Below are 10463 nucleotides of genomic sequence, written 5' to 3' on the forward strand. Positions count from 1 at the left end.
TCCTCCCCAGCATCCAGTCTCTGCTGCACAAACTACAGTCACTCGACTTGCATCTACTCACTGATTTTGTACCCACAGGACCTTCAATGGAGTAGTCCATGGAGGTGATATTTGTGGCTCTACCCTGTTGTTTGGCCAGAAGTCCATTTGGATGCTGCCGAGACACTGCTGGGGACAGCCAGTAGATTTTCTTGACTACAGATGATTTTCTTGTGAATCCTGTGTTTGAATTCCCTATGATCTTCTCTTTTTGTAACGTAAGCCATGATCCTGGACGTACACTAACCACAACACGGTCGCTGTGCAGCTGGGAGAAGACCCTGGGAGTGCGATCGTTCATTGCTGGGTCACACTCCCGTTCTCCTTGTTCACCTGTGCCTGGGGAGCCAACTGAGTCCAGGCTGGGCCCAAGAGGGGCATTGCGATGTGGTGTGTGCTTACCACCCCCAGCAGAGTGATGCGTGGGGACGTGATTTTATTTGGATGACAGCACAGAAAAGATAATAGGACAGTGACCAGGAGCATGGGAGCTCGTGTCTGATGACTGGTATCCGATCATACTAGAAGCCACCTGGAAAAGTTACCTAAACCCCCTGTCCTCAGTCCCTGTCCTGTGACATGGGGCCTACTTACTAGTATTATGTTATAAAGCTTACTAAACTCCAGGTAACGCCGAAGGAAATGACTGGTACCTCGTAAGTGCTGCATAAGTGATCCCATATGCCACGTCTGGAGGAATAAGCAAGAAATGCAGAAGTGGCTGCCTGCAGAGGGGGAGCGTGGACGGCTACAGGGCAGGAGAGGGTGGAAGGTGACCTTTCACATGGGCACGATGCTTTACCTCAGGGAGAATGTCTGCCATCCTCTCCTGTGATCCCCCAGCAGCCCCCCACGGCATACACGGGGCAGGTGCAGTCACCCTCTATTTCGTAGTTCATGGCACTGAAGTTCAGAGATTTTTAGTAACTTGCCCAGAGTCATGATGTTGATGACAGACGCATCTGGGACAAGAAAGGAGTTGGTTCCCTGGGGACGGAGATCCCCGAACCCGGCCCCCAACTGAGTCCTGTGGATCATGTCCTGGACTCCAGACCAAGCGCTTCCCTCTCTCCGTTCCCCAAACTCTCTTGCTACAGAGACACAGGGGGTGCTTGTGCCAAAGAAGGCATATGCTTGACTCAGCCTCCACCCAGAGGTTTCCTGAAAGGAAGTTCCTTGAAAGGTCAGGGGCTCCAATCTGTGTCCCTTCTCCCTCAGCATCTTCACACAATAGCTGCCCAAGATGAACTCCTGGGGGTCTGACCAGTGGTCTGTGTGGCTCCCACGTGGCTCAGAGTCCAGACATTTCCAAGCCAACTGTCCACATGACAGCTCTCTAGTGAGTTACCTTGGCCTTCACTGACTAACTCTAGATGAACAGTTGTGTTGATTAATGAGGACAGTGATCTACTGGGCTAGTATTTGGTGGTTTAATGGAGGAAGCTGGCATGTCCCCCGCTGTTTACTTACTGATCTAAGCACCCGTCTGAGCAGCCTGGCCTAAGGTCTGGCTGAGGGCAGGCAGGGACTGCACTGGCTCTGAGTGGGTATCTTTCCTACTCCTCAATATGACAGAGTCTCTACAGACTCCTCATCCTTCTTAGTCTCCACAGTGGTAGCGGAGAGAGTCTCATGTTCTCTTAGAGGGTCACCTCCATAGCGATAGCCTATGACACCCATGCCCCGGAACTCTGAGAGTCACCCAGGCCCTCCTTCCCTCTGTCACCAAATGTTCATTCCATCAACCCGATGGCACTATCCCTTCTCACCACTCCCCTAGGCAACACCCAAATGGCCAGGGACCTTGTCCACATCCATCCATGGAAATCCCACCATGAGATCCCAGTTTCCTTTCTAAATCTCCAGATTTACACTGCTAATATTTGGTTTTGGATTTTGACATCTACATCCAGAGGAGTTGACCTGTGACCCCCCCATTCCTGCTGTGTCCATGCTGGGGTAGCATCAAAATGCTCCTAATCCCGTGAAAGCAGTGTGGGAAGTTCCTCTGTGTCTGTTCCCTGGAAGAGTGTGTAGGAGACTGGCATTTCCATCTTCAATATTCAGTTGAATTCAGAGGAAGCCACCTAGGCTTGAAGTTTGCTTTGTGTGAAAATGTATTTTTTTTATCTCTTGTTTTTGTTACTTATGCTACATATTATGCAGTGCACACATTTTAAGTGTACAGTTTTATGGTTTCTTATAAACACACTTGCTGCCAACACCCAGTTTCCACATGCAGAGCGGCTCCAGCACCCTGGCAGCCTCCTGTAGAAGGACGTCAAAGTCATTGCTAATTTATTAGGTTACAAGGATGAAATCAGTTACTCCATGAATATTCCAAGCACAATGATTACACATAGTTGGTGCAAAAATAGTGTGGCAGCACCCTGGGAAGGTAGTGGAGCAAGCGGGAGAGTTTCCACTGTGGAGTCCTGGGGCAGGACAAGGAGGCCGAGAGAAGCTTCTTGGAAGCATTTGGCTTTCGCAGAGTGAACAGCCACTGCTCCAGAGTGCAGTACCTACATTAATTCAGCGACTGCTTCCTTTGCTTCAAGTGCTGTTCTGTTTTTGTGTTTCACTTTACATAAAGATATTTTAAAGATCAAACTAGCAGAAGATAAATTCTGCTTCCTGTAAAAGCCTCCAGCATTAACTATAAAAAGTTTCTCTGCAACTCAGGCGGCATTTGTACGGTTCACACACTCGGAGGCTGACACTGACTTAGTTGGGTGGGACCCGAGGAGCAGTGGGGAGCCCTTGGTCCTTGGCCTCCTGTCCCCTTTAAGCTTCCAGACACTCTGCAAGTCCAGGAGCTCTGAGATCCCAGCTGACACCTGTAAGGCACTTCCTTCCTGGGTCTCTAAGCAGCATCTGCTGTGCAAACGGGTGCAGGGCTTTCTGCCCCGCCCCCCCCCTGCAGAGGCACAGAGGAAGGGGGACTGCTTGGGGGTGTGTGCGGGACCCAGAAGGCTCCTCAGGTCCTGGAAGGTGCCCTCGGGCCTGCAAGTCCCCAACAGTCAGACCCGTGGGGCACTGGGTCTGTTTGTGGCTCTGAGGCTGAGGGTGTCACCCATCTGAGGAGTGAGTCTGTCAGTGTCCTCCAGGAGAGACTCTGCCTGGGCCTGGAGCCAGGAGCCCTCAAGCCCCGGGTGCCCTGGACAGTGAACTGGAGCAGCCAAAGGGGAGGCTCCAGACTCTGGGATGAAAAGCCTGAGTCCCACCCCTGGGCCTGTGAGGAGCAGGAGGTCTGAGGACATGGGGCAGGAGAGGTGACGTGCCCTCACCCCATACATGAGGGGGCCCGTGTGACACCTACACCACCAGGGGGACAGTTCCCTGGAGGGCTTCCCTTTCTCCCCTAAGAATCTTCTCCACCAATGCCTTGCCTGTGCCTTTCAACTTAAAGAAGGTTATGCTGAAGTAATAAAAACAAATTAGTCTTATGGTTCAATGTATTTCAGCATGAAGACTACAGAAGGCACTGCTATTTGAAATGTGATGAAACCTAAAAAAAAAAAAACTAAAAATGAAAAACCAAAACGTAGTGAAGGCAGTTATATTTTATTAATTTAAAAAAGTAGAAAATAAAAGAAACATAAGCAATTTGTCATTCTACCTCCTTACCATATCCCAAATGAGCATGGTACCGAGTTTCTTTCCATTTGTGTGTATTTCATTTGATTTTTATACATATATATTTTAAAAGTCTACAGAACCTTGGTTTGAGGTGCCCCAGGCCCTGTGTGCAGAGGCTGGGGGGCCCCGGGGCTTGGGCGACTCCCAGCTGGGCTCGGACGCTGCGATGTCGCCTACTTGGCCCGGCTGCCCTGGGCCCGTGGGGATGGGGAGCTAGGCCAGGTGAGGGGCCCTGCTGGGGTGAGAGGGAGCCCACGGGCCTCTGTCCTCACTTTTCCCGGGAGCCTGAACTGGGACATCAAGCCCGCCCCGCGCTACCTCACCACCTGGCTTGGCGGAGGTGTTCCCTGTTCACCTTGAGAGTCGGGCGGGTTGGGTCCTGCAGGGATCCTGAGGATGTCAACCCTCCAAGGACACTTTCACAAAGAACAGGGCAATCTGCTCCCCCCGGAGTCCCGCACATGGGGGCCCTGCAGGCACCTACAGACCTGTCTCCCCAGTTCAGGAGCCGGTGGAGGACTCAGCCTTGCACACCCAGCGCTGGAGAAGGCTGGGGTGTCCGTTCCCTAGGCTATGTCATAGGTACCTCCTTCCCTGTGGCACTGGCCTTAACCTTCATATCCCCGCTGCAAGGTCAGGGCACACCTGGGTCTCTGGTGCCCTGAAGAGCACTTGTTCGCCTTCTGCTCTTCCTCCTGCCTCTCTACACTCAGCTTCCTCTCCCTGTTCTCTCTCATCTTTCTTTCTTGATTCAATCTCTTAAATCCAGGACAAGAGGATTTTTGGAGTCAGATTCCTGATGGAATAATACTATTTTAAAATTGTGTGATTTGGGTAGCTGTAAAATAGAAAACAATCATGAGTCCAGAGCTCCCCTGGGGCAGGAGAGCACAGACTGGGGGGTACCCAGGACAGATCCAGGCTTCCGGGGCCCCTCCAGCAGGGTGGGGAGCCCTTCTGAATTTCTTCCCTGCTCCCCACCCACCACCCAGGGCTGCTCAGTACCATTCAGCGGTGCAGACCCAGGTCAGGAGCCAGGGAGATGCCAGGAGAGCAGGTGAGGGGGGCAGTGGTGGGAGATTTTTTTAAATAAATTTATTTTTTATTGGTGTTCAATTTGCCAACATACAGAATAACACCCAGTGCTCATCCCGTCAAGTGCCCCCCTCAGTGCCCGCCACCCAGTCATCCCCACCCCCCGCCCTCCTCCCCTTCCACCACCCCTATTCGTTAAGAGGAAGTGATTCTTAACCCTACCAATTTGTCGGATATTCAAGCAAATACTTCCACAGATGGCAAAACAGCATTCATACCCAATAGCACAGTCCCAGGAATACTTGCAGGTTCTGTGGTACCCATAGTAGTGGGTGACCTCGAGCAATCTTGCAGTTTCAGTTTTACTAAAACTGAGGAGGAATACATGAGCAATGACTCCAAGAAGAAGAGTTTTTCTCACTATTATCAGCCCCTCTAAGGCCCCAGTACCACCTCCATTGGTTTCTCTTCTTCTTTTCCCTGCCCAGGGATGTGGGAGGCCTTTAACATTCCAGGAGTCAAAATCCAGCTCCTACCCCCTAACAAACCCAGCAACCATGAGGCCAAGTGGTGGGAGATTTTATAGACACTGGAGATGAAAGGACCTCCTGTGCCCGAATGGGATCGGGTCCTTCAGGATGACAATCATCAGCAGAGGGAACAGGGAAGAGCCACAGAGGGAGCTTATGGGTAGGAAACGAATAGAAGAAAAAAAGCCAGAAATAGGAAGTAAATTACATGCAGATGGCTGGGATCTGTGTCCTAATCCTCAGGATCTTTAAGACAGGCTTCAGCGTGCACCAGGGCAATGACAGTGATGAGGTGGCCTTGGGAAAGAGAGGATCGAGTCAGAGGGTGGGGAGGACTTGGGTCACTGTTCCTGGGGTTACGGCCCTGACCCCAGACCACATTCTGTCCTCAGCACTGCAGTACCCCCAGGACCGAGATCCAATGGGATGAGGAGGGGAACCATGTCTTTGGGCCCTTCCCAGCCCTCAGATTTCATAACTGAGGCTAGAAAGCAGCCCCTGGGCCATCCTGTCCCTCTAAGAGGCGGTCATAGTCCCTGTGACTTTGTGTTGGAGACATTGCCTGCCTCCCTCTCCACCCCCCGCCCCCAACACTTTCCTGTCTCCTCATTCCTGCCCATTTCTCTTCTCTGAGTTGGCCTACACCTTGGTGTTTCTGTCCAGTATCAGAAGAGCAGAGAGGAGTGGTCGTGGGTATGTTACCACCCTCCCTGATCAATCAGTCAATCAATTAACGAAACCTGCCAAATCCAGGGGCACCTTCATGGCTGTGCTGGGCTCCTTGCAGAGGAAAACCAGCTCTGCCCACCCTGTCACCAGCCTGTGCCTGCTCTGACCTCAGGATCTCGGGAGACACTGAGCTTCACCAACCCCATCATCCACATGGCACCTCTGGCCATTTAGAGAGGGGAACATGACATTGGAAGTAATGGAACTTGACCAAATCCCTTAGTCTATAGGTGAAGTGAGGGAAATCCACAGCTACCAGTACCTGGCAGCCTTTGTCCCGAGACCTGGGAGGACTGGGTGGGGAGGTCCTGGGGAGGCTGAGGGAGGGTCCCAGGGTGGGGCCATGACCATGATGTGGGGAGCAGGCCCATCACTGTGTGGCTGGAGCAGCAGGATCAGACTAGAGCAGAGACCCTGGCCCCCCTGCCAGAGCCTCTCTCCTGGATTCGGTCAGTCCCAGGAGACCAGCTCAGTGGGACCCTGAGAGGGAGTGTGTGTGGCCAGCTCAGCAGTCTTCACAGAGGCCTCTAGAATTCTCATAGGCCAGGGAGGGCCTCAGGGTGGCTGCACACAGGCTTCTCTCACATGGAGAAAAGTGCAGGTTTTATTCTGGTCCCAGGACTGGGGATGTGGATGATGAGAGGAGAAGAGAAATGTGCTCCAGGGCATGTCTCCCACCTCATTTCTGCAGCAGGACCCAGGAGCAGGGGCAGGAGGCTGAGAGGGAAAATTCTCTGTGCTGCCCGCCCCGGGTGCACCCATCACCCAGAGGCAGACCTGAGGGCAGGCCCTGCTGGTGCTGCTCCATGACCCGAAGCTGCAAAGGGAGAGGGTTCCCCAGCTCCCCAGCCCCTGGCTCACACAGAAGCACTCTGTCTGCCGTTCAGGTGTATGGGACACAGTGCGTCCCACCAGACCGCCGCTGTCATGGGTCACCCCAAACCCGACCCAGTACTCCCCTGCTCAGTTCCCAAGGAACGTGATCCAAACATAAGCAAGGCTTTGCTGCTTGGCAGAGGCAGAGCAGAAGAGAGTGGGTCCGGGGAAAGATAATCTTAAATAGCAAAGCAAGAAAAAGATGATTACAAATAGTACACCTGAAGCCAATAGATATGACAGCTCTTATTCTTACATCATTAAAATATGAACAGAACACACATTTCCTTTTTCTCTCTGCTTTATTTCATAGCCCCTTCCTGGGTCTGCAAGCTGCAGGTGTAATCTGACTGCTCCCAGGACCCTCTCCCATGGGACGAACCTGAGAGCTGTTCCCTACCTGCGGCGTCTTTGTCCTCGCTGCTCGAATCGTACTTTCTGTCGACAAGACAATCTTTAGAGACAAGCATGGGCATCAGGTTATTAGAGAGAGGGGCTCCCCTGTTGCTGCTACTCCAGCTGAGGCCAGGCTCGCTCACCCAGCATCACCCGCTCTTCCTCTGGGTCCTCATCCTTCCTGGGCTCTGGGAACTAGAGCCCTTCAAGGGGACAGTGACCACAGTTGCAAACCTTTAGTGACAGAAGGGATCCCCCTTCACCTGGCACTTCCCCATCTCCACAGGATCATGACAGCTCTCACCTGAACACGGATCCACCTGAGATCCCAGCTCTGATGGACACACGCTGGGTTAGGTGGGGTCCAGGTGCAGCCCCTGTGCAGGCTCTGAGCAGCTGCCCAGGAGAGCCGTCTGTGGTCACGGAAATGGTCTGGGCTGTAAACATGCTCTACTGGGCACCTGACATGGGGCTGGTATGACGGGGGATGGAATGTGTAACTTCATTGACTTTAACTAACTTAAACGTGAGCAGAAACGTCTGGCGAGTGGCTGCCCCCCTTGGATAGCCCAGGTCTGGGATCCAAAGATGAGGAAGATGTGACCTCCCTGCCCTGGGGGTTCCCCAGAGGTGTTTGCTGATCTGATCTGACCGTTCATTTGTAGGTTGTCCCTGGGTTCTGCCCACATGACAAGCACTACATGAGGCCCTGGGGACACTCACACAGGAAGGTCCACACCCAGGTCCTAGAGGAATCCCAGCAGGGGTCCCTTGTAAGCAGGGGAGAGGACCATGCCCCCACACACATGTGCTGGTCGTAGTCAGATCAATGAGACAGAGAGGGGACACTTCACTCTCTTTGGAGCTCACCCTTTCCTTCTTGATCCAGACTAGAGTCTGGGCAGGTACCTGGTTTAGTGTGGGGCCCCACATCCCATACAAGCTGAGCAGGGACCTTTCCAACCTAGAACTGGATTCCGGCTCAGGGATTTTAGTACAGGGGCTGCTCAGAGCTGAGCTCTGGGGGATGAGCAGTGACCACCCGGAATCAGGGCTCTTGAATAGAAAGACACAGATGAGAGTTTGGGTCTAAGAATTCTAAGACCATTTCAAAGATCCTCTCCAACTGATGTCCTCTGGCCATAAAAGAACAGCAAGGAGGACCTTTACTCTGGATCATCCCCCATCACTCTGCTGAGCCCACCAAGCACTGGAGTCTGCACCCCTCTTACCTCCTGGGCAACTAAAATGTCCTACAGCTGCCCTGGCCACATGGCGTGAGATCTCTTCAGTCTAAATGTGTCTGCAATCCAGACAACCCTTGGCCAACAGCATGTAGGCAAGGACTGGTTGTCAGGTGACTCCCAGAAGCAGAAGAAAAATAAAAACTGGTCCCCCCTGGCCCCAGTGGATCAGGCTGGAACCCTCCTTGTGTCTGGCCTGGCCCTGGCTCTAGCCCACTGACATGTTCTGGGTGGGAGAACAGGAGACCTGACTCCATTCTCTGCCTCTCTACAATTTCCACCAAGGAAAGTGCCTGGTTTGTCATACAGATAGATGGAGAAGAGGATGGAACAGGAAGGAAGCCCCTCTCTCCAGGCTTTTAGGAAGACGTCCATACAGTGCCCACACCAGCCATGACGGTGGACCAGCCTCAACCCTGCTCAGAAGTCTTTCCGGGGCGGGAGAGGCATGAGAGACAGTGTATGGGGTCTGGGGCTGAAGGGCTTTGTCTCAGTGTCAGCTCCCCATTCGCGGGTTGTGCAACCCCCTGCAATTCAGCACCCTCTCCAGCCTCTCTCTTCTCAGAAGCCTATTAGATACATTAGGGCTCCTTTCCTGTAGTTATGCTTGATCCCCCTGCCCTGCAGGGAATGAAACAACCTGCTCACAGGTGAGATCTGAAGTTGTTCTTGACCCCATAATGGTGATTCTGGAACACAGTTTTGTCCACTTAGAACCCTGTGAACCTTCTCCTAGCTGGTGATGGGATTCCCCGCAAGTTTATTGGGGTGTACTTGGTGTACAATTTAATCAAGTTTGAAACAGATAATTGCATGAAACAACGATGATGGGAATTGTCACTTAGAAGCTGATGCTGGCAACTGTGTTGTTGGAGGGGACCTGGATCTAGGGAGACACATACACACGCGTACTCACACTCACAATCACACTACCTGAGAACAGCCCGCCACACTGCACGCAAACCCTCACCTCCCAAAGGGAACAAGAGTGCTTGTGGAGAAATGGCCACAGCTCTTTCCCTGGAGAGTCAGCCTCCTTTCCCACCTACCCAGCCTGGGCTCCCAGCAGGAACCCAGAATCGGTGGTGGCTGTGGCACTTCAGAGGAAAGCCTGCAGGGGAGACTCGCCTCTCTTAGCACCTAGATCTTTCCCCAGCAAGGGAGGGACTCCAGAGTACGTACTGTTGTCACTTACTCCCAAGACCACCTGCAATGACAGGAGACAGCACATGGATCAGATCACACCGTGTATCGCCTGCACAGTTGTCTGTCCTGTTGGTGACTTTAGCAAACCAGGCGAGGACCCGTCTGGTCGGATTCCCCAGGCCCACGGAGAGGACGCTGGTGAAATGGGCGTGAACTTTTCCTGGATCACAGACTCTCAATCCACATCGGTTGCCATGAAATTCTTCCTCCGATGAGGGGAGATTTCTGCTGAGGGACACCCACCCCCCCGCCCCAGCTCGTGCTGCCATTCACAGTTGGCCGTGGGACACAGGTGTCACTGGTGGGACCTGATCCCCCACTGCCACCCCCTGTAAATATCTTCCATGATGCACATGCCCACATCTTCACACATGAATTCAACTGAATTTAAACAGAGAAAGAAACCAAGAAAAAGGGTTTGCATCTCAGACAAAAGCAGGAGAGCTCACCTTGGCATTCGATGGGGTCTTTTTCTAAGCTCCGTCCCCTGGGTGCTCCTCTGCTAGGCCCTCGGGGGAGCTAGGAGGACACAGGGTAGCTCAGTCACCGGTGGTTTGCTTGACATGGACTAGGGCCGGTGTATATGGCAGTGATGGGTTAATGGGGACTGAGCTGCTCTGGGCCACAGGCCACCGCCTCGGTGGGGGAAGGAGGTGAAGGAGGGAGGCAGAAGGGGAGGGAGGTGCAGGTCCAGGCTGATGATGAAGCCGGGTATCGAGGTCCTGTTTGTCACTGTCCCAGGCTATGAAGCTCACAGAACCCGATGCTT

Source organism: Vulpes lagopus, chromosome 14 (genome assembly GCF_018345385.1).
Source record: "Vulpes lagopus strain Blue_001 chromosome 14, ASM1834538v1, whole genome shotgun sequence".
NCBI lineage: Eukaryota > Metazoa > Chordata > Mammalia > Carnivora > Canidae > Vulpes > Vulpes lagopus.